The sequence below is a fragment of the Lissotriton helveticus genome, chromosome 2_1 (assembly GCF_964261635.1).
Source record: "Lissotriton helveticus chromosome 2_1, aLisHel1.1, whole genome shotgun sequence".
NCBI classification, from domain to species: Eukaryota; Metazoa; Chordata; class Amphibia; order Caudata; family Salamandridae; genus Lissotriton; species Lissotriton helveticus.
In genome coordinates this window covers 193521833-193547878 of record NC_136059.1, presented here as the reverse complement: position 1 = coordinate 193547878, position 26046 = coordinate 193521833, and the positions used below count along the sequence as shown (strand labels likewise).

The 26046-nt window shown below is 43.1% G+C and overlaps 1 long non-coding RNA gene across 1 annotated transcript in view; it reads left to right on the top strand.

Annotated features, from left to right (window-relative positions):
• LOC144819282 (uncharacterized) overlaps positions 1–26046 on the top strand; it is a 103941-nt gene that overhangs the window by 45099 nt on the left and 32796 nt on the right. The window lies entirely within an intron of this gene.

Sequence of the window (26046 nt, the reverse complement as noted above, 5' to 3'; positions counted from 1 at the left end):
GACATGCTCCGTATGGGAGAATACACGTATCCTGATATCATTAAAATGTTAAAGGTCTTGTTGCCTGCGGGCATATATGAAAAACTTAAAGAAAAAGAATGGGAGGTGGGAGAGAATAAGATAGATTGGTCCGCATTAGAAGCCGAAGATAACACACGAGTACCAGGTACCGGTCTTGGGGATAAAGCTAAGGCTTTGCCCGAACTGTTAATACAAGTCGTGCCCAGATTACTAGCCACGAAAAAGGAAGACTGGGATGCTATCTCAGCCTGTAAACAGAAACAAGATGAAGATACTAGTGACTTTTATTCTAGATTCGAGAAATGTTTCATTATTAATAGTGGTCTGAAAACAAGTAGTGAATCGTATCCACATCTTTTTGTTACCAAACTAGTCGAGAATTCAAGTCCACAAGTTAAAAATCGAGTACTGAAAGTCGAGAGTTCTTGGCAAGCTAATACTCCGTCACAAATGCTCCAGATGCTCCAGTATCACCAGAACAGAATCAGGGAAGAGCAGGAACATGAAAGAAGACGTATGAAAGACACGAAAATGAAAGTATTAGTTGCACAGTCTGTTCCACAAGACAGTCAGAAGAGGGGTCCGAATCAAGCCAGTCATCCTACAGCTCCCGTTAAAGGGACATGCAATTACTGTAAACAGCAAGGTCATTTTATAAACGAATGTGCCGTTCTGAAACATAACATAGCTACTGGTAAGACTAAAGAAAGACCACGTCCTCCTAGACAAGAACAAGTTTTACAGACTTCCCAGCCACCGCAGAACGCACAACATACAGTTACAGTACCGCAGCCTATAGCTGCAACACAGCACGTTACACAGCAGATGTACCAGTATGCACAGTCAGAGTATCCAGATTATCAACCATATTCATGAAACAGCCTAGAGAGGGAGGTAGGCTTGCCTCTCATCGAGATTCCTGTAGATCAAGAGGGTCCCTATGTACATAGTCAAGTATTAGGGAAAGACAGAAAGTTTCTGATTGATACAGGGGCAAGTAGGACTACCATCAGTCATGACGAGGTTCCAGGGGCTCCACTCTCAGGCTCAAGAAATGTTTCCCTTGGATTTTCAGGAAAGCCCATTGTTAATGAAATATCGAAACCAGTTACTCTAGAAGTTGGTCCACTGTCCCGAACTACTGATTTGTTACTCACGAAGTCTTGTCCAGAAAATTTGTTAGGCATTAAGACTTTGAAAGAATTAGGTGCCATAATTTGTTGCTCCCCAGAGGGAGTAAGACTGTTCCTGCGAGATTTTAAAGGTCATTATGTATTACGTGATTTTGATCCAAGATTATTGAATGTACCACAGCAATTATGGGCGAAAGGTCCAACTGATGTAGGTTGTATGCACATTACACCCTATCGTGTCACTCTGAAGCAAGGTGTTGTATTACCACGAATCAGACAGTACAAATTGCCACCTGAGGCTGTAGCAGCCTTATCCAAAATTATTGACGAGCTTATTGCTCAAGGAGTGGTTGTAGAAACTGACTCCAATGTATGTAATTCTCCTATCATTCCAGTCCTGAAACGTACTGATCCGAATGCACCTCCAGTTTATCGATTAGTGATCGACCTTCGAGAACTTAATAAATGTATCATACCCCAGTACCCAGTAGTCCCTGATATTTCATCACTCTTGACAGCCATTGATTCTGAAGCCACATTCTTTTCAGTTATCGATCTCAAGAACGCATTCTTTAGTGTCCCTATTCATCCAGACAGCCAGTTCCTTTTCGGTTTCTGTTTAAATGGAAGAAGCTATAAATTTACACGAGCACCTCAAGGTTTCACAGAAAGTCCTAGCATTTACAGTCAAGCACTTAAAAGACAACTAGACAATATTCACATGCCAACTGACACTGCCCTACTCCAGTATGTCGATGATCTGTTAATTACAGCCCGTTCTGAACGTGACTGCGAATGTGCGTCACTGACAGTCTTGTATTTTCTGGCCGAGATGGGGCACAAGGTGTCCCCTTCCAAATTGCAATTCTGTGTCCAGCAAGTGGTATACTTGGGACACTTACTGTCCAAGAGGGGTAGGCAATTGACACCTGACCGTATCCAGTTAATAGCGCATCTTCCACAGCCCAAGACTCAGAAGGAGGTACGAGCTTTTATCGGCCTCACTTCTTACTGCAGACAATGGATTCCTCAGTACGCATATCTAGCCAAACCACTGATACAGTTAACGACACAGGAGGCAGCCGTATCGACTGTCCTCCCTTGGACCCAGGAACATACACTTGTTTTTAATGAGTTAAAGAAAGCTTTATGTCAAGCACCTGCTCTAGCAACACCAAACTACAGTAAGCCTTTTACACTTTTTGTCACTGAACGTGATGGTACTGCATTATCTGTTCTCACACAAGATCAAGCAGGACAATACAAGCCCTGTGCTTATTTTTCTAGCACATTAGATCCAGTGGCCCAGGCTCTGCCTGCGTGCCTCAAGTCAGTTGCAGCCACAGCTCTAGCTATCAGACAAAGTGATTCCATAGTGTTAGGACACTCCCTGACAGTACAAGTTCCACACTCCGTGGAAGTTCTTTTAAACCGAACTCAGACTCAGCACTTGACAATTGCACGTTTAACAGGTTATGAACTGACACTGTTTCAGCCACACATAGAAATCAGACGCTGCAACGTTTTAAATCCCGCTACACTGTTACCGTCAGTTACTTCATATCCTGCCACACATGACTGTGTGGAAGTCGTTAACACCATGACAAAGCCCAGACAAGACTTAACAGATATTGCATTACCTGATCCTGATCTGACACTTTATGTGGATGGTTCATGTATGAGAACAAGTACAGGAGAACTAGTAGCCGCGTATGCAGTGACTACAGACACTGAAGTTATAGAAACACACCGTATTGATACCCTGTCTGCTCAAGCAGCAGAGCTAGTCGCTCTGACCCAAGCCTGTATACGTGCCAAGAACCTGAAAGTTAACATATATACAGATTCACGTTATGCATTCGGAGTCGTACACAACTTTGGAGTGCTCTGGAAAGAAAGAGGTTTCATGACTTCTCATGGAACTAAGATTCAGCATGGTCTCCTCATTCAAGCTCTGTTACATGTAATACATTTACCGACAGCTATTGCCATTATGAAGTGCAAGGCACATACGAAAGTTACTGACATCATTTCCCAGGGTAACGACCTGGCAGATCGAACAGCCAAGCTTACAGCTCAGACCTCAGACATTCCAGTTAACACGACACAGACACTCATTCCAGATCAGACTACTTGTATGACAGTTAAGGACCCTACACAAGATGTAATAGATATACAGTCACATGCTACCTCTGATGAAATCAAGAAATGGTCCGAACAAGGAGGGGTCCAGACAGACCAAGGATGGTTGACGAAGGGAAAAGCCACATGGTTTCTCCCCGACTCTATGGTTCAAGTCATTATTAATACCGCACATAGTCCAGCACATTTAGGAGAAAAGGCCATGTTAGACAGTATCCAGAACATTTGGTTCAACAAGCATTTACGAGCAGCAGCCAAACAGAAAGTACGTACCTGCATGATCTGTTGTCAGTTCAATCCAGGTAAAAGTGTCCCGGTGGAACAAGGTGGATTCCATCCTCCTGACCACCCTTTTGAAGTCCTCCAGATGGATTATATTCAGATGGAGAGATGTCGAGGTTTCAAGTATGTCCTCGTAGTTGTATGTGCTTTGTCCAGATGGACAGAAGCATATCCTGTTCCAGATTACACTGCCGCGACCACCGCCAGGCAGTTGGTTCGTGAGTTTTTCCCCCGCTATGGTTTACCAAGGGTCGTGTATTCAGACAACGGCCAGCCATTCTCATCTGAACTCATGAAACAAGTATCCCTTCTGTTAGGGTACCAGTGGAAGTTCCACTGTGTACGGCACCCCGAAGCAGCTGGTCTAGTTGAGAGACATAATCAGACATTGAAAATCTGCATTGCAAAAGTATGTGCAGAGAAAGGTGTAGATTGGTTGGTAGCACTGCCAGTTGCCCTTTTTTATATGAGAATGGTTGCACACTCTAGATCAGGTCTGTCCCCGTACGAGGTCGTATTCGGCCGTCCTCCTAATATGTGGGGTACACCTATGCCCCGAAAGATTACAGACGTTTCCAGTAATATGTTGACAGATTACCTAGCTTCCTTGATGTCTGCCCTACACTCTTGTCGTTCACAGGTTGCCGCTGCTTTTCCAGACAACACTGAGGTGAAACTACATGAAGTCGTTCCAGGGGATTTCGTCCTGGTGCGCAATTTTGATCGTTCAAGTCCGTTGGAGCCCCGTTGGAAGGAGCCCCAGCTGGTGTTATTAACAACAAGGACCGCCGTCAAGCTCGAAGGACGCAAGGGCTGGGTGCATACCAGCCACATCAAGAAATTCCATGGATTGCGGCCAAAGACATTTATCAAAGACTGCCCCGTTCTTAAGGACTGTCCAGACACAGACTATAAACTTCCCCTGTTAGAGAAAACTCCGCAGCAGGAGTATAAAGCAAAACTCCGGTCTAGTAAAATAAGTCAGCCAGTTTAATTGTTTAAGTCCCTCTCGGGTGAAGCGGTTAGACAGGTTCCTGACATGTATGAGACAGACCCACACAGTGAGAGAGTTAGTCAAAACTCTAAAAAATGTATTATCGTTCTATTCTTTTTATTATTCTTGAGTCTTATGGTTACCTGCATACGTTATGCTTTTCATTTATGTTTTCCTATTTCACATGTACATATGTTTCCTAATGTTACAGTAGAGCATACATTTAGTGACCTGCCTCCTCACGAGTTATCCTATCGTCTTGCTATGCGTAATAACACATTTATCAGAATGTTACACTATTCACACCAGACCAGCAATGCCACTAATTGTTGGGTGTGTGGTTGACTTCCCCCTTTTCAGACACCGAAGGGAGTTCTGCCACTCTTTCCTTATCCGTTTTCACACAATGGTTCGTGTGGAGCATGGTCCACATTAACGTCATCCTCCACCGATATGTCCCTTCTGAATAGAACATGTTTCCCAGACAAGCAAGGTCTTTCCCATAGAACAGGGTTAGATCTAGAAAATGAAGTATATGATTTAGGTAATTATTCCTCGAATTTCATGGTTTTGAATGTTCAGTCCGATACTACTCCAGATTTGCCTGCTATTTCAGTCCTACCCGTCAAAGGCGAATTATGTGTCAGAAAGAATGGTTCCGCACATGTAGGACATAGTGATTGTACTACTGTGGTCGAGTATAGTGACAGTGGGAAATCTATTTTCAAAGCCTCACGTCATTCTTATTTTGTTTGTGGTCAGACCGCATATGTTCGTCTGCCCCTCGATTGGGATGGAACTTGTTACATTGCCTTCCTACTGCCACCAGTTTTTCTAGCCCCATCCGATTATCACAGAAACACACATCTAGTACACGTTAGACATAGAAGGGAGACTGAGTCCCCAATTGTCGATCAAACTGAAACTACTCTAGAACAATATCAAGACTTCAATAAAGGTTTCTTTTTCTTTATAGGCCCTGTCCAGAATAGTAAGTTAATACGTAGGTTAACCAGAACCCTTGAAGCAGTAGTGAATGAGACTACTTCCGCTCTAGGTAATTTAACCGAAGAGCAATCTGCCATTAGATTTGTCGTGCTCCAAAATCGTCTCGTTCTTGACGTCATATTGGCCGATAGAGGAGGAGCTTGTAGAGTCATCGGATCTAGTTGCTGCATTTTCATTCCTATAATAATGTTTATTCAGCTATAACCAGACTTCATAAAATTGCCCATCAGTTACACCAAGATCCAGGCACCTGGACATGGTCCGGTTGGCTCTGGAGTATCATATCTGCCTGGGGATGGAAAGTATTGTCATTCCTAGGTATAGCAGTAATGATCATATTCAGTTGCTGCCTCTGTTTACAATGTGGCCCTGCGATTTGCGGCTTGTGCGCTACATCCTGTATTCCTAGTCCTAAGTCCGGTTCCAAGACAATTCGAGACGAGCAAATGATGCTATATGAACAAATAGATGGTATCATGAATATTGATGTTTCCTGATGGAAACGTAGGGCACAAGGAGGGAATGTGGAAAAGTAAATTTTGCCATGTTATATGTGCCTACGTGTTCCCCATCCTATGTCATATGTGCATGATTAATATGCATATGTATCCCCCTATGATCGATTAAAGACGCAATTATAGTTGTGTCCAACTCTAGTATGCCAGTTTCCAGTTCTCGTGAAAGCAACAAGTATTCGGCCCATGTTACCACGATTTACAGTGTACACGTTAATTCATTGAATTGTCCCCGTTTCTAGGTCTCAAAAGGGCCCGGACGCCAGATTCAAGCTCCAGTCTCCTGAACCCACTCCGAGGAGCGATACAGCCCCCACCTGAATCCCTGACCCTTCACTTACTTCCGCGCAGCGCGGTGCCCGGCCTGGCTCTGCCTGCCTGTCTGCCAAGAGTATGTTATGCTTCTAGTTATCAGTCCAGCTTTCCTCCTTTGCATTCCTAAGCTACTGAACCGTATAAACAGTTTCAGCTATGGTCTAGTCTTTCTGTCTCCATGCAGGAGAAATACTGTATTAATATTCATAGCACACGCATTACACGAAGAATATATGCATGCACCAGCCTTAGAGTCAAGTAGCCTCTGCCCTGATAACTTTTAGTTTCTATCAACATGTACTCCAAACACAAGATACCAGATATGCCATAGGTACATGTCGTCCTGACACCGTAGACTTTAGTCTCCTCTTCTAGTGCAGAAGTCATAGCCCCCAGTTCTCCCTGGTAACACGTCATTGCCCGTTTGCGCGCACCACTAGGTTAAAGGTCCCAGCTGCTCTCAGGTAGCCCCCTCCATGTTTCCGCCCAGTTATGACACTTCTGTGACGTTTCTACATCACATGTCTATGTATACGCCCTGTACACGCCTTCTTGTTACACCCATTTATGCTTATCTTTCGCGACTGCTACGAGTTACGCCTACTGCTACGCCTATTGTATGCAATGTAATGTAATGTATTATACTATATATATGCTGCACTGTCGATGAGGCATTGCAGCTGCCATCCATTCTATTTCCGTGCAGGCTATCCCGTTCCTGTCCCTTCCCTCATGCCTGATTAAAGCCTGTTAGACTCAGATACCTCGAATCCTGTCTCTTATTTATTGAGCTATCTGTTTTATTCAATGTATTCAAAAATAGTACCGGTAATTAATTATTTATTTACCACAGCAGTTAAAGGTCCTTACCAGAATAGGAGCCCACAGGTTTGGTTCTGCTTTTAGTAAATCGATGGGGACCCCATCCGGGCCCGGGGCTTTCCCCCCCTTGCTGTTAGAGAGTCCTGAGACAGAGCAATTGGAAAATAAGGCTGTGCATTGACTTACGCCATCTGAACAACAATATTTTGGTTGATAAGTTTTTCTGTCATTTCATTTTAGAAATGCTTGCAATTGTTAAAGATGATAAATGGCTCCCCGCCATTGATTTGTTTGCTGTGTTCCATCAATTTAAGTTGATGTAAGAAAGCAAAACTTATACTGCTTTTATCACTCCCATGGGGTGTTTCAGTATATAAAAATGCCTCTTGGTTTGGCATCACCCCCTGCAATTTTCCATAGGTTAATGTATCAACTTTTTGGTAAACATCTCAAAGTCAAATGCTTTCAGGATGATATCCTTATTTTTGGGAGGGATATGCAGGAACACATTATTGCCTTAATTGAAGTGTTGAATGTTTAAAAAAAAATGGACTTACAGTTGAACATACAAAATGCAAATTTGCTGTACAATCTGTAACTTATTTGGGTCATGGCCTGTGTCGTGAAGAGGTACCACCAAACCAAAATTGGTGGAGGCTGTTTTAAAAGCACCACATCCTTCTAATAAGGACAGACTTATATCGTTTTTTGGAGCTAGTGGAAATTCACACGAAATCTGTTAAAGGGTTTTCCAGCAGAGTGTTCAACATCAGGCAAATCTTGAATAACAAAACAACATTTGTGTGGTCAGAAAAGTGCAGGGAGGAATTTGTGGATATGAAAGTGGCTATTGCAAATGCTCCTGTGTTGAAAGGTTTTGACCCAGTTCTTGCGAATGTAGTGACTGTGGAGGTTAGTAATTGAGGATTGGGAGGTATTTTCACCCGCGAGGGAGAATGGATGAGGACGAGCTATTTTTAGGTCCTACTCGCAATTTCTGGCGAGTAGGAAGACAAACTAACTTTTGTCTTCTGTCTTTGAAAACGGAGCAAAAGTGACAAGATAACAAGATTTGAAGGCATTTTTATTGCTCACAAAGGGACTGAGCAACAAAAATGCCTTTAAATCTTGTTAACTTGTCACTTTTGCTCCGTTTTCAGAGACAGAGGTCAAGTAGGTTGCAGCTGGGTTGAGGGGATTTTCCAAGTTACTAGACCTGCAGGACTAGTACAATTTTTCAGAATAGTTGAGCCCTGATTTTGTCTCAATTGGATGGCGAAGGCAAAGAATGTATTATTTGCATATGCATCACATGCCTTATCCCTCACAGAAGAGGAGTTCTCAGTGATTGACAAGAGGACCCTTGCATGTTTATGGGCTTTAGAGAATTTCCGATCATTTGTCTGGGCAAAAGAGTGCACAATGCGTAGCGGTCACAAGCCATTGGTTAAATTACTAACTACAAAAGGGCTTTTTAACGTATCTGCTAAAATAGCGAGAATGTCAATGCTCTTGCAGGATCTAAATTATAAGGTGGCTTATGTGCCTGGGAGAAGTAACATGTTAGTGGACACTTTTACTCGCATGCCCACAGAGATGCAGGAGTATGATAACAATGAATGGGAAGATCTGCAAATCACACTGATTCATGATCATGGTGCTCCAAGAATTGAAAAAGAGTTATGGGTGAAGGAGTGTTCAGAGGAAAAAAATGATTCAACAACTCATCAAGTGGATTTAGCGTGGTTGGCCCCAGAAGGCAGGTGTGGATAAAGTTTGGAGGTGTTTTTGGGAGGTCAGGAGTGAGTTGCCAGTGAGTCATGGCTCTGTGCTTAGGGGCGAGAGACTCAGTCTTCCATCCAAACTCAGAGAATGTTTGGTGAAAATGTGCCATGAGGGCCATTTTAGCATTTTAAAAACAAAACAAAGAGCAACACAGTGGTACTGGTGGCCTGGGATATGTGTGCAGAGAGGTTGTGAGGAATTGTTTGTGGTGTGCTAACTCAGATAAGTCATTGAGGACTTTAAGGCCTGATATATGTTAATCAATTGTGCCTAAAAACTGTGGTATACTGTTGCTGTTCTAGACGTTCTACTGGAACCTGGGACATGCAGGCTGGTGTGGATGAGAGAAGCTGTGCTGTGGTGTTTCAAATGATAACAAATCATACTTAAAGACTTGGATTCCAGGATTTAACTCTACACTCCATCTGTTGTTAGCTTTATTTTATTACTAACAAAAACTTTAGAGGCACAAATAACGCTGTATATATGCCGGAGCATTTTCTTTTTCTTTTAGAAAATATTTAAAATAATTTAATTTGGCCTAAAGAATATTCAATTCCTTGGTTCGCAGTAATGGTCAGGGGATTTAGTTAGTGTGCAATGTAGTGATCTGCTGATGTGATATTATGCATGGGCTTTATAAGTAAGTGATACAGTAGGAGTACGCCCACCCAAACATTACAGTGATAAATGTGACATACCAACAATCTTACTTTCTCTGCTTCAAGATAACATCTAGGCAGTAATTGTAGTTCCAGTTTCTCCTCTGGAAGATCTATAGTAACACACACAATGTCGTAATACACTATTCAGTATACAGAAGGCATCGAACTATGAGAAAGGGTATGGACCAATTAGTTTTAAAAGGCCCAATACAGTAGCAAGCGATGTTGCCAAGCTACATCTGGGCTCAGTAACCAGGAAGCACCTGCCAAAGGCACATATTCCCTAGTACATAATTCTCATGGCTATGTCATGGCACAGGAGAAATTATGTTTGTCACGTCTTCTGGCACATGACCTTTAAAGGAATTGTTGTGAAGTGGGCTACATTTGGGTTTCGGCTGCACACAACTTTGGTTGTCTGTTGGCAGGCCTATTGTTTTCTAATATATACGTATACTTAAAGTGGGTTTTGGGATAGCCCCTTGGTCATGATTGGATAACTTTGTTGTCTTTCTCAGGTGTCTTTTTCTGATCCGATGATTCTCCTCCCCATTCTTGTGTTATAATAATAATAATAATAATTCCTATATGTAAAGTGCAAACACATCACCCTTGAGGGTTTTAAGGCACTGGGGTACATCGGGCAGATTAAGTGAGCTATTTCCCAGTGTCACATGATGCTGAGCTGAGCTTCTGCTGGCACCGGGATCAAACCGTGAGCCCCACTCTCCGGAGTCAGCCACTCTGGCCGCTGCGCCACACCTCGCCCTGTGTGCCAGAAGAACTTTGGTATCATGGTGTTCTGATTTGGGTAAGTGGTATTCTTCCACTGATTGGCTGATAGTTCTGTTCCATTATATTGAATTTAGCCTTCCTGAGAGGGCATGTGTTTTCTTCCTCTCTCTCCCCTACTTGCTCAGTTGCCTGCCACTCTTGCATGCTCTCTTTTTACTCTCCCCACTCCCGCCCCCTTATACTCCCATTGTAGCTCCTCATCCTACTCCAGTCTTCAAAACGTTATCATTATTAATATTACCTAATTGCCATTGGGCCTCTTGCTATCTTTTTTTGACCTTTTGTACACTTTTTTTTGTTTTCAACTTACCAGTCTAACATGACGGTCAACCATTGCTTGACCAGTAACTTAAAAATAGCCACCATGTGTCACTTCAAGCTTCCCAATCACCGCATGTGGATGTGGATGGTTCTCCACTTTGTTTTTGGCACACTTGCTTTTAGTACAATACGTTATGTGGCTCAAAGTAGTTCATAAGTTGTAACTTTGGATGACACCTAAATGCCCTGGTCTGAAACCTACAAATGTTTGTGATCTCTCTAGCAGGCCCCAAAGTATTGGATTCTTTCTAGCACTTTTCTTCTTATAAAATATAGAGTCCGATTCACAGAGGTAAACTTAGATGTTCGGTCTAAGCTAGACCAGCGTCTCCGTTTACGACTTTGGGAATTTGCAAAGGGCATTTGTAAGTACTATCTTGATGTCTGTACGTTGGCAGACATCCAGCCCGAGTGCAGATAGTACTCTTAATTGCCGGTTGTGAATTCTCAAAGTCGTAAACTTAGATGTTTGGTTTAAGTTTAGATTAAGCGTCTAAGTTTACCTTTGTGAATCGGACCCAAAGACCTGTGTCCACATTTTTTTAATAAATATTATTCAGAATGAACTTCTTAGTCATATTAAAATAACATAATGTGAGTGAGAAGTAGCACTTACAAATGCCCCAGTAGATGACCTTCGAGCTCATAATATGAATGCGTTCTGTTACTAAGCAGCATGCTGCAAATCTTGTTCACCACAGTGAGAAATATCATGCAAATAATGGCATTTTTGATCAACTGGAAAATGGAGTTCCAACATAGGTCCAGGAGGGCTGCATGCATGCCACATTTCAAGCTTCTACATGACCAATGAGAGCTGGTCCGTGAGAGCTGGCTCTAGGCCAAATAACAAGATATTATGCACGTGTAAATTATTCTCAATTTGAATTATTGTCTTGTATTCTAATTGTATGCAAATTTATTCTCAAGTGAAAATCATGAAAATGTGGCCTGGATCCATCTCTACCTGTTAAGCAGACACAGAAATTAGAATTCCGGACGTTATGCAGAACATTTCCACAGCTACGATCTAGTTGGTGGAAATCAGTGCTGTATCCTCTACATGCACCACAGAACATCCACACCAGATGGTCACAGCACCAGTGATGAATTCGTCTCTCAAGTCCACATTTTCTCCACTGCTTTGCAAGTATGCTTTTTATTGTACCATGGTGTTTAGCTTAGAAAAAGGGAAATTTCTCAATGTTCTTGAATTTGGAACAGTCCTAATGCCCATTTCTATGGCAAGATAATGTTGAAGCATCAAGAGTTAGTGCCAAATTACACTTGAATTAAAGAGTGCTCAACATATGTCTAGGAGGCCTTATTACATGCCTGATTTCCAAGGCATTCACATAAAAACAGTTCACATATAATACATTAAAATGTTAATCTTTTACAGTAAATCGCTATCCTCTAAATCTGAGATGTATCTGGAGTTCCTGGCACATGTTGAACAGCCTTGCCCATCTCCTAATATGTTGGTAGGAGAAGGGCAACAGAAGGCCACTTTTCCTCTTTGACCTCCTTTCAAATGCAGGTCAACTCTAGAGGACCACTGATACAGATAGCCACAGGTACAGACGAGGTCAGTAGTAAACTCTAATTAAATGATGCCTGTGTTTTACAGCGCTCCTTAACTGCTCCAGTTAATACCCTGCTGTGATCCTAAGGCAGATGGAATTTGCCAGTGGAATGTACATATATATATATATATATATATATATATATATATATATATATATATATATATATATAGATAGTGGAATTTACATATATATATATATAGTGGAATTTACACACACACACATATATATATAGTGGAATTTACATATAGATATATATATATAGTGGAATTTACACACACATATATATATATATATATATGTATATATATATATTCACTGAAAAAACCATAGGTTATAGACCATATATAGTTAGGAATTAGCATTTACAAAACCTTGAAAATTCACTGAAAAAACCATAGGTTATAGACCATATATAGTTAGGAATTAGCATTTAAAAAACCTTATTTTACTCACACAAAACCATTGAAATTCCATATATAGTTAGTTGTACTAACTATATATCGCGCACCCGCAATCCACTGCTGATCATGTCACATATTACATCATTCATGACATGGTCAGTGACATCACTGATGACATCTCAAATGACATCACTGATGACATCTCAAATGACATCACTGATGACATCACTGATGACAACATCCAGTGACTGTATTTTTCTGTAAAGTTAAAATATGTCTTGAGTGGATGTATAAGTGTCTGGATGAAGGATTTAGTAGGTGCATGACTGACTGTATGAGTGAGTGATTAAATGTGTCTCACTGAGTGCATGGGTTAGTGACTAAACTGTCTTAATTTGTGCATCATTATGTCTGTTGTTCTGAAAACTGCTGCATGTGTTGTTCAGTAGCTATATGAGTAACTATATGGGTTATTGATTGGTTGCCCAAGTATTTGTATGGGAGACTGAGTGTATGTGTGGGTGGCTGGGAGGTGTATGACTCTGTGCATAGATGTGTGAGCAGTTGATTCAATAGATGTATGGGTTCAAAAGTGCATGTGGAAACAGCTGTATGGGCGGTTGACTGTGTGCATCAGTGTATTGGTGAGTGAATGGATATCTCAGTGCTACATGTCAAAGTAAGTACATATGTAAAACACAGTACATGTGAGACTTGACATATATAAATAACTGTGCATAAGAGCCAGTGAATGTGTGAGTGGCTGTATGCATCATTGTGAACTTGTATCCAGGATTGTATAAGAGAGTAAATATGTTTTAGTATATGTTTGAATAAGTAAGGTGTGTATAACTGTATAGTTGGGAAAATGGAGGTGTGATTGATTGTTTGCATGACTGACTAGGTGTGTGTGTGTAACTTCATGGATGAATGACAATCTGTGAGTCTGTGTTTACACTGAGTGTATCTAAGGTTATATTAGAGTCTGAAGAGGTTCATCGTATTATCACATGAATGATGTCATCAGTGATGTGATCAGTAATGTCAAATGAGATGTCATCAGTGATGTCATCAGTGATGTCATCAGTGATGTCATCAGTGATGTCACTGACCATGTCATGAATGATGTAATATGTGACATCATCAGCAGTGGATTGCGGGTGCGCGATATATAGTTAGTGCAACTAACTATATATGGAATTTCAATGGTTTTGTGTGAGTAAAATAAGGTTTTTTAAATGCTAATTCCTAACTATATATGGTCTATAACCTATGGTTTTTTCAGTGAATTTTCAAGGTTTTGTAAATGCTAATTCCTAACTATATATGGTCTATAACCTATGGTTTTTTCAGTAAATTTCAATGGTTTTTTAATAGCAAATATCATAAGCTGTCGAATGTCAAGTACGTGGTAAGTGAAAACATTTTCGTGTTTATGCACACTGATCTGCTTTGAATGGTGCCCCCCCCCCTCATTTCTATTAGGAGTACTCTCTCTTTGCACATAGTGAAGGGTAGTTAACGCAGGCCTTTGCCCCCGTTGTAATACGTCGTGCCTGCTTCTCTCTCCATTTGATTGATTGTTATCCAAGTATTTACTGTTTTAGAATTGGTTCTCTTTGGTTCATTCTCTATTTACAAACAAACACAGAGTCGCAATACTCTGTTTAGTCTTTGCAGATAACGAAAAATCGTGTAAAAAAAAAAGAAAAGGAATCGAGCAAAATCAGTAGGCCACTAATGGGATCTCTTTTTGACCTCGCTAAAATAGAAACATTAGGAACAACCCCTCATGACAAATACAAAACTAGTGAAATGAACTGAACTCCACACAATGATGGCTGCAAAACAGCTCGGCTCCGCCACCCACCCCGCCCAAAATAACGATAAAGAGCGGCTGCCATGATTGGTTGCGGAATGGCCACGACGGAGCTACGAAATGGTACTGCTCTCATGCTAACCCCAGCTTCAGTCTGAAACATCCAGAAACACTGTAGACTACCAATTCGATCAGTTCTGGTAGCGCCCCAATGTAACCCGGTAGAGAAGAACTAGCCCTCCCCTCTTTGACTGATGGTTCTTGTTGCCTGTCCCTTCTGTTGTCATTTAACAGAACTATTTAGCCTGCTGAAAGGGGTTGTGTTCCGACCGCTGGTTGGTGGAGACATTTTGACTATATTCTGGACCTGCGTTGTCGCGTAATGCGTCATATGACGCGCCGCGTTAGCGCATCCGGAAGTCATCCGGGGCGCGCAGCGCGTAACGTAAGCATAACAAGTCATGTGACTTGTTAATAAAACTTTTCATTGGTTCATTTTACTTTTCTTATTCTAATGATTAAAGGCTTGGTCATATGACCTAAAAATTACGCTTTTTATTACTTCCGAACATTATTTTTTCTTAAATATATGTTATAATGTTCCAGGCTAATGTACTTTCCCGGAAAATTTACAACTGTCCTGCAAGTAAAATATATTCTTTTTTCGAGAAAAAGAGCGTTTCTTCGTCCCATGACGGAGCCGTTGAGCAAAAGAGGGTCGACCTGCTGTCTTAGTCGCCGATACGCCTGAATATGAGATTCTTATCGATCACTTTATGTTGCAGGAATAGAAAACACAACAGCCCTTGACCATTTATCTTTACTGCGTTCCTTCGTATTATACCTTTTACCCTTCATGTAATTGGTCTGCTTTATTTCACTTGCCTTTTAATGATTCTAAAACAGTGACTATTATTAAAAACTTTACCAATGTATATACTACTACCATGTTTTCTTTTAAAAACCTTTATTGTGAAAATTTCATTATACAAATACGAGCCTATAACCACGTGGTCCGGCCACGGAGCAAACTGTAATCGTATATGATGAGTAGACATTTACACTGTAGAGGAACGTAACGGGCGGGCCATTAGGTTGCAAGAACTAAGGTGTCTAACAGTTACGGAATCGGTGGACGTACATTTTATAATTAAAATACGACAGGGCCAGTTACAATAAAATTATCTAGATATACATTTGTGGGCAAGTACCATGGGTGACGTTAATTCGAACTTTCAATAGTACAGTAATCAATAACACATCAGAACTTAATATCAATAGGGATGTCGAAATATTCAATCAATTCTCGTCCCCGCCCGCCATGTGCTTCAAAACTGCATACGTATCTCGTGATTTCAAGGTTCTGCAACCAGTACACAACAAGGAGTTACGAGTCCCATTTATTCCGGCGCCATTTTGGGCGAGGACGGGCAGGTCCAGGATATAGTCAAAATGTCTCTACCAACCATCGACTATGATGATGTTCATATGCTGTATTTATTAGACTAACACTCATCTGTCCACATGAAATTAATTTGCCACAATCTAAACATGTCATTTTAATCTTTCCAAAGTTCTTCTAAATATTTGGGACCGTTTCCCTTGCCTCTGATGCTGTCAGTGCCACTTCTTTGATGAATGTACTAGCAGGTCAGGGGTTCTTCTCCAAATCTCTCTTTTATGCAGCACTATAATTAATTGGTGCCACCTCTCCATATGACGATGCATGGTATAGTTACCATAACTATATATTTTTTCGGTTCCTCTGGAGAGTTCATCGTGGCAGATGAAGCGTGTAACGTACCGGGCATTTACCTTTTTTTGCATGTACAGGAAAGGAAAAAAAAATCGAGCGTCCGAGTTCTAAGGTGTCCCAGGGCCATTTTAGTGGACCAGGCCCAAATCCAAAGAACAGGCCGCCATTTTGAGAGTCCTGTTGCAGCCGCCTGTCGCTGTAGCATCAAGAGCAGCCGAAACTCAACTGAATGGCAACTGAAACGGTAAAGGGGCGCCCCACTACAGCAGACGAGCCTCCACCTAGGAAGGCCCGTTCACGCCGCCTCCCCCCCCCCCCTTCGGGCACCCCACGCCGTTATTCGGAGCAGTATTGTAGGATGGCCACACCAGTGCGGCAACTTGCTAGACATCACCTCGGTGGTAACCGAATCTCAACGCCTTGTGGTGTCTTCTATTCAGAAAACATTGTTATGCTGCCTTCGACCTATTCGCCGCAAGTGCCCACACAACTCAACTGCATAGCTTGCTAGACACCACCTCGGTGCCATCCGGATCTTGGAATCTCAGCGCCTTTTGGTGTCTTCTCTTCATAAAATATTGTTGCGCTGCCTTTGGCCCCATTCGCACATTGGTCCGCTACTGACGCCATCTCACAGGCTAATGGGGCGCCCCACGCCGAGTTTCAGCATTGTAGGATGACCACACCAGTACAGCAACTTGCTAGACATCACCTCGGTGCCATCCGGATCTCGGCGCCCCACTGCAGATGAAGTGCCTCTCAACTATGAAACCACCACGGTGACATCCGGATCTTGGCGCGTTGTGCTGCCTTCGGCCTATTCGCACATCGGTACGCTACTGACGCCATCTCACAAGCTAATGGGGCGCCCCACGCCGAGTTTCAGCATTGTAGGATGACCACACCAGTACAGCAACTTGCTAGACATCACCTCGGTGCCATCCGGATCTCGGCGCCCCACTGCAGATGAAGTGCCTCTCAACTATGAAACCACCACGGTGACATCCGGATCTTGGCGCGTTGTGCTGCCTTCGGCCTATTCGCACATCGGTTCGCTACTGACGCCATCTCACAGGCTAATGGGGCGCCCCACGCCGAGTTTCAGCATTGTAGGATGACCACACCAGTACAGCAACTTGCTAGACATCACCTCGGTGCCATCCGGATCTCGGCGCCCCACTGCAGATGAAGTGCCTCTCAACTATGAAACCACCACGGTGACATCCGGATCTTGGCGCGTTGTGCTGCCTTCGGCCTATTCGCACATCGGTCCGCTACTGACGCCATCTCACAGACTAATGGGGCGCCCCACGCCGAGTTTCAGCATTGTAGGATGACCACACCAGTGCACCTTACTAGACACCACCTCGGTGCCATCCGGATCTTGGCATCTCAGCGCCTTGTGGTGTCTTCTATTCAGAAAATATTCTTGCGCTACCTTTGCCCCATTCACACATCGGTCCGCTACTGACGCCATCTCACAGGCTAATAGGGCGCCCCAAGCCGAGTTTCAGCATTGTAGGATGACCACACCAGTACAGCAACTTGCTAGACATCACCTCGGTGCCATCCGGATCTCGGCGCCCCACTGCAGATGAAGTGCCTCTCAACTATGAAACCACCACGGTGACATCCGGATCTTGGCGCCTTGTGCTGGTTCCGGCCTATTCACACATCGGTCCGCTACTGACGCCATCTCACAGGCTAATGGGGCGCCCCACGCCGAGTTTCAGCATTGTAGGATGACCACACCAGTACAGCAACTTGCTAGACATCACCTCGGTGCCATCCGGATCTTGGCATCTCAACGCCTAGTGGTATCTTCCATACAGAAAATATTGTTGCGCTGCCTTTGGCACCATTCGCACATCGGTCCGCAACTGACACCATCTCACAGGCCAACAGGGCGCCCCACGCCGACTTTTACCATTGTAGGATGGCCACACCAGTACAGCAACTTGCTAGACATCACCTCGGTGCCATCCGGATCTTGGCATCTCAGCGCCTTGTGGTGTCAGTCAGAAAATATTGTTGCGCTGCCTTTGGCCCCATTCGCACATCAGTCCGCTACTGACACCATCTCACAGGCCAACAGGGCGCCCCACGCCGACTTTTACCATTGTAGGATGGCCACACCAGTGCCACAACTTGCTAGACACCACCTCGGTGCCATCCGGATCTTGGCATCTCAGCGCCTTGTGGTGTCTTCTATTCCGAAAATATTGTTGCGCTACCTTTGGCCCCATTCGCACATCGGTCCGCTACTGCCGCCATCTCACAGGCCAACGGGGCGCCCCACGCCGACTTTCAACATTGTAGGATGGCCACACCAGTGCGGCAACTTACTAGACACCACCTCGGTGCCATCCGGATCTTGGCGCGTTGTGCTGCCTTCGGCCTATTCGCACATCGGTCCGCTACTGACGCAAACTCACAGGCCAACGGGGCGCCCCACGCCGACTTTCAGCATTGTAGGATGGCCACACCAGTGCTGCAACTTGCTGGACACCACCTCGGTGCCATCCGGATCTTGGCGCGTTGTGTTGCCTTCGGCCTATTCGCACATCGGTCCGCTACTGACGCCGCCTCACGTGCCAACGTATTTTCTCCGCATTTTATACCCTATGCCGCATAACAGGTCATGTGACTTGTTTATAAAACTTTTCATTGGTTAATTTTACTTTTGGTTTCATAATGATGGAAGGCTTGATCATATGACCTAAAAACAACACTTTTCATTGGATGAAAACTTTTTTTTTTTCCCAAACGATGAAAGCCCCACCTTGTTTCTGGATGTTTCAGACTGAAGCTGGCGTCAGCATGAGAGCACCACCATCTCGTAGCTCCGTCGTGGTCATTCCGCGAGCAATCATGGCAACCGCTCCCCACCAGAAGCCTACAGGAGTCGGGGGCCCCCAAAACTTTTGATGAATCCTCAAGGCGGAGGGGACGCTTTCGAGAATGGGGTCCAAGACCTAGCAGACAAGCGTCCGATTTCCAAGGTGTTCCAGGGCCATTTCCGTGGACCAGGCCCAAAAAGGAAACAGCCTGCCGCCATTTTGAGAGTCCTGTGACAGCCGCCTATCGCTGCACCGCAAGAGTGGGCGCAACTCAGCTGAATTGCGGCTTTTGACACAGTGGACCAAAAACGGACGGAATGGCAACTGAAACGGTAAAGGGGCGCCCCACTACAACAGATGACACTCCACCTGGAGAGGCCCGTTCACGCCGCCTCCCCCGGGGCGCCCCACGCCGTTATTCGGAGCAGCATTGTAGGATACCAAAACCAGTGCGGCAACTTACTGGACATCACCTTGGTGCCATCGTTCTGCTGCCTTGGAACTATTCGCACAACAGTTTGCTACTGATGACCCACCCCCCGCGACGCCCCACGCCGGAAATCTGGACGTTGTGCTGCGTTGGGACTATTCGCACAGCCGACCGCTACTTCGTTGTTTTTCCCTAAAAATGTTTATATGTTATTACTGTTTTTGTTTTCTTGTATATATTTATAAGTTATTAAAGTTTTATAATCTTACTACTTTGTCGGAGTGCTATATATTTTTAATGTGACACATAATTGTAAAAACTTTGATGTACAAAGAGTCATCCCTGGAATCTTCCGCTTCAGGCTCGGTCCCCTCCCCAATCACAATACAGGATGGTTTTCAGATAATAGGAACGCGTCTGCTGTGACGGATCTCATCGAGTGTGGGCCTTGATCTACTATAACTCCTTTGAAGAGGGGTGATTCTTTACAGCTGGGGCCATAAACTACATCTGCAGGGCTAGCTGATACCCTAGGACCGGCCTGGACAATCGGACACAGAGGAAAAGGAGTGTCAGAGGGTGCGGTAGTGAATAGGGCGAAAGGGAGGTGTCGGGCGGGCACAGGGTGTGATTCTCAGGGAAGAGCAGCGCAGATGGGGGGAGGTTTATTACCCATGCATAAGACAGAGAGCGGGGGTGACCACTGCCTGGGGGAGATGCTTGCGAGGGTGGGGAGCCATGCTAAGGATCGACAGCGTGCACAGAGTGGGTCTGGTCAAGGCATCTAAAATGGCTGCCGTGCACGACAAAAGTGTGGCATTTGAAAAAAGACAAGATGGCGCAGACAATGTTTTTCAACACTTCCTGATTTCCTTCGAATCGAACGTTAACAGACGTTGGGGCATATTACCAAAGTTAAGCGATATTTATCCCTAACGATGCTTAGCAACGATTTTTTTACCGCTAAGCATCGTCAGAAATTATCGCAGATAAACCTTGCTATTATCAAGGTTTATCGCAAATACGATAAAAAACGACCGCAATGCATTAATATCGCTGAAAACTCAGCGATATTCATGCATTACCGAGCTAATGCTCTTAGCCATGTTATCCACCTCCCATTGGATAACATGGCTAAGAACTGCTCAGGGCAGGTGCTAGCTTTTGGAGATAATCGCGCTTATCGCGAATATTTCCAAAAGTTGATAATAGGAGATAGCGATGTTAGCGACTGTTTCCAGTCGCTAACATCTTGGCATGCCCACTTTGCATGTCATTAGTGATAAATATCACTCACATGCAAAGTGGGGCCCAAGATGGTCGCTATCTCCTACTAGCCGTCGCTAACTGGTGTTAGCAACAGCTAGGTAATACAGATATAATTTTATCTCCGCGAAGCGGAGCGCTGTTACAGATATATATCTTGTTTTTGAACGTTAATTTCTCAAAATCCACTGAAGCACATATATTGAGACCTAGCAAAGGCACATCGAGCTACCAGTCCCTACAATTTTGCCAAGTTTCGTGCAAATCCATTCAGCCGTTCGATTATTATTATTATTATTTTTTTTGCCCCGCGGGGCCCTTTTAAAACCTCCACATCAAACCTAAGAGGTCAAGGAGGATCTACTATGCCCCCTTATGGTCATTTGCCCCTTTGCTTTGGCCTCCTCTTGTCTCTCGATCCTACCGAGAGACAAGATGGCGGCCGCTACGGACTGTTTGCAATGTTTACAGACGCCGGAGAACCAATCAGCTTCGCAAACCTCCGTTACGCGAAGCGGAGCGCTGTTACAGATATATATCTTTTTTTGAACGTTAATTTCTCAAAATCCACTGGAGCACATATATTGAGACCTAGCAAAGGCACATCGGGCTACCAGTCCCTAATATTTTACCAAGTTTCGTGCAAATCCATTCAGCCGTTCGATTATTATTATTATTATTTTTTTTTGCCCCGCGGGACCCTTTTAAAACCTCCACATCAAACCTAGGGGGTCAGCGAGGATCTACTATGCCCCCTTATGGTCATTTGCCCCTTCGCTTTGGCCTCCTCTTGTCTCTCGATCCTACCGAGAGACAAGATGGCGGCCGCTACGGACTGTTTGGAATGTTCACAGACGCCGGAGAACCAATCAGCTTCGCTTCACAAAGCTCCGTACCGCGAAAAGTCCGCGAACCGGAGCGCTGCCCGGTCCGCTGTTACAGATATATATCTTTTTTTGAACGTTAATTTCTCAAAATCCACTGGAGCACATATATTGAGACCTAGCAAAGGCACATCGGGCTACCAGTCCCTACAATTTTGCCAAGTTTCGTGCAAATCCATTCAGCCGTTCGGGCTAAAAGTGAGGCCAACCGCCCTATGGAAAACTCAATGTTAAAAACACGTTTTGGGACCCCCCTTTTTTCTCGGCCCCCCCTTGACGAACCCCCCCCAAATTTTCAAGGGCTGCTCAGAAACAAAATGTGCCATTTTCCTGAAAATTTCAGCCAATTCCGTCCACAAACGCCAAAGTTATTAGACATAGAATTTTCAAAAATCCCATAGAGAAAAAAACCTAACTATATATACCTACTGGCGACCGCCAGTAGGTAATGTATATATATATATATATATATATATATATGTATATATATATATGTAAATTCGTACAATTCGTAGTCCAGGGAAAGACATAAACAAGAATTGTTAAAGTCACCTAAATGTATGATCTCCCAGCAGAATATTGCATTATAGTCACAGATAATTAGCTAATTGGGTGGACACCGCTGTCCAATCCCTTTACTTAAGAGAGTAGCATGTGAAGTGTTCAATAGGAAATGACAAGGGAGACAATGAAAACTCCAAGACGACCACAAGACCCTCTTTCTCAAATGCATGTTTGTGGTTGAGACACATTCCACAGTCATTCTACATTTTTGACCCACTACTTTGATAAATCTGTAGGTAGATTAGAATCTTTGGAAATCTTAATCTTAGCCCTTAGAGTTGCACATGAACTGGCGCTTGAAGAGGATTTTGAAACTGGCACGACTCAGGAAAACGTATCTAATCTGGGTATTCCTATGAATCGACCTTGTGTCACCAAGTTCAAACCTCCCTCTACCTTTTGTCCGGTGATGCCAAAGGACAACATTGATGCATTCTGTCACATTGTGGTTGAAGATCTTAAAGGATTACAGCATTCAATTTCACGCAGAAATAAGAGAATCAGATATATGGATAAACAACATAATAATCTGATCAAGAAATTAAGATGCAACTCCAATCTGATAATTAACAAAGTGGACAAGGGAGGTAACACTGTTATCTGGCCTCGGAACTTGTATTTGGATGAGGCAGCAAAACATCTTAATGATCTCACGTGTTACAGAAAAAGTAGTTTTAATGACATTAAATGTCTCAAGGACATTGTTCATAAGGAGCTCAATCAATGGAAACGCGAGGGTGTATTAAGCAAACAAGAACATGCGTTTCTGAAAAATGATTTCCCTGTTACACCCTTCTTTTATTTAATTCCCAAAATCCATAAGCAAGTTCAACCTGTCCCAGGGCGTCCAATCATTTCCGCCCAGGGAAGCTTATTGGAATCTGTTTCCAGATATGTGGATCATTTTTTGCATGAATTCGTGGAAGGCTTACCCTCTTTCATCAAGGACACTGGACATTTTCTTTCTAAAATCAATAGTGTAAAATGGGAAAATGAATTTGTTCTCATTGTTTTAGATATAAATTCCCTTTACATAAGTATTTCTCATGCAGATGGTTTGAATGCTGTTAAATTTTATTTGGGGAAACGTAGCATTGCGTACAGTCAGCTTACTACTATGTTGCTAAGAATGTTGGAAATATGCTTGAATAACAACTATTTTCTTTTCAATAAGGAGGTTTACCAGCAATTGAGAGGAGTGGCTATGGGGGCATGCTTCTCCCCTACCTATGCATGTTTACATGTAGGGTGGTGGGAGGAGCATGTCCTCATGGGTACTCTCGCTAGCTCTTTCCCCAATCAGATAATACACTTCTGGCGTTTTATAGATGATATCTGCATGATTTGAAAAGGGTCGGTGGAATCAGCCACAGAGTTTGTGAACAAAATCTGCGATAATCAACTGAATCTACAACTCACCTCTCAAATCAGCACTGAAATGATCCAATTCCTCGATGTAGAAATTTATGTTTCTGAGGGCATACTCCAGACGAGACTCCACAGAAAAGCAACAGCTGGCAATGCGATATTGCATGGCAGCAGTTCGCATCCTTACCATCTCATTAAAAGTATCCCTTATGGGGAGTTTTTAAGGATGCGTAGGATCTGTAGTTCTGAGGTTGATTTGGAGAGGTGTCAGAATGATGCATTCACAAGATTCTGTGAACGAGGCTATCAACCCTCTATGCTTCAAGAAGCTAGAAGTAGGGCTAATGAATTTAATAGAGAGAATGATTTCACCTCTATTGTAGCCAATTCCACCCAGTCAGCCACCAGTGTAAATGAAATAATAGCTGGTGGCAACATCAGTCTAATAACGACTTTTAATGATGATGAAAGGAAGGTAAGAGGCATATTGAAAAAGCACTGGCCTTTGCTCAAAACTGACATCAGCCTAGCCTCTCTGATACCGGATGAACCCTCTGTTGTCTTCAAGCGAGCTCCCTCAATGAGGGATGTCTTGGTTAGGTCTAGTCCAGAGGTAGTCTCTAAAAACAAAAGGTTATCAGACAAATGTGGCTTTTTTAAATGCATTTCATGCAGGGCTTGCAAGTTTGGTGTGAATACCAGTGAATTCCACTCTGCATTTGACCCCATACCTATTAAGATCAGGAACCATTTCACCTGTCGCACTGATTTTGCGGTTTATGTGCTCCAATGTACATGTGGCCTTAGGTACATTGGAAGCACAAAATTACAGGCTTTTAATCGTATTCTGCAGCATCTCAGAGCCATAGTTAATTCAGACAAAAATTACCCTGTGGCTCGGCATTTCGAATTGGTCCACAATAAGAACTTGAATGACCTTCAGTATTTCATCATTGATGCTGTACCCAAGAACATCAGGGGAGGCAACAGGGAAAAAGTTTTGAGACAACTGGAAAGCAAATATATTTTGCTTTTAGACACCAGAATCCCGAATGGGATGAATACGGGGGAGGATTTGCACTGTTTTCTTTGATTTTGCTGTTATTTACACGCTGTCAATTTCCCAGTGTGATATCAGGTAATAGATCTTGTTCTTCCTACAGCCCATATGATTATCTGTTGTCTAAATTTGTCTTAATCTGTACCCTGTTGTACTCCAGTGGGGGTGGAATTCTCAGCTATTTAGCGGATTGAAGTGTGATGGGTCTTGAGTTGCCTCTGTCTTTTCTGAATTTCCCTAAGCTTTGTCTGGTATGATTTTGTTTTTTTTTTATCCCATAATATTATCAGTCATTCTGAGTTCACGATTTGAGTGCTGTTGTGGACTTCTTATTATTTAACCCTGGCATTTTTTACTGATGAATTGAGGGTACTATGCCATAATGTTTTCAGTATATTGTTTCACTTCCCCCATGTCCTATTGTTGGTTTTCAATTAGTGGGTCATTAGTCATATAACCCTCATAATTAAGGGTCTAATGTGCCGTCCGACCTGTTGCTTTTTTAAATAAGATTTTCTGAGTCCTTTTCGTTGATTAGGATTTGCACTGTGTCAATGTAACATGTTTTTGCACTGTATATAGGTCTGCACTTGCACTTTTTTTCGTGATTGAGCCACTGACAACTGTTATGATCAACTATGAATTCTGTATAAGACTACTTACGATCAAGTTTATATAATTATAAATGTTGCCTCCGGTGTACCATTCATGGTAGGATAATTTCCAAGAATTGTGTGTTTATATATGAATCATGGATTTTTAACTAGATCAAATGTATTTATTTATTCATTTAGCATTGTTTTTCCGGAAGGAAAGGGATAGTATGTCTTTTATGTTGATCATTACTATTGTGGCGCCAATCGGTTTTTGCACTGTATTTAAGCACCAGCATTGGTTCCTTCTGGTCATGTGATCAAGGCTACCGTGTTGTAGCCGAAACGCGTCATGCTGGAGACTTGGGAACATTAAAACGTCCTTGAAAGAATTTCTATGCGTTGCTGTGGTCTGTACCTGCGTTGTTGGATCGGCGTCCAGAGCCGATCAGTGGGATTGGTGAACGAATATATATATATATATATATATATATATATATATATATATATTATTTCAGCAAACTTTCTGCGCACCATCCAGTCACAGAAAAGGTCGGGACACTCCAGGATGCTTCAAATTCATTTAATGCAACAACAGTTACAAAAGCCGACGCGTTTCGCCGTTAGGCTTGGTCACGGTAATGTTTGCATTCTTCCATCCCCTTTACATACACCCAG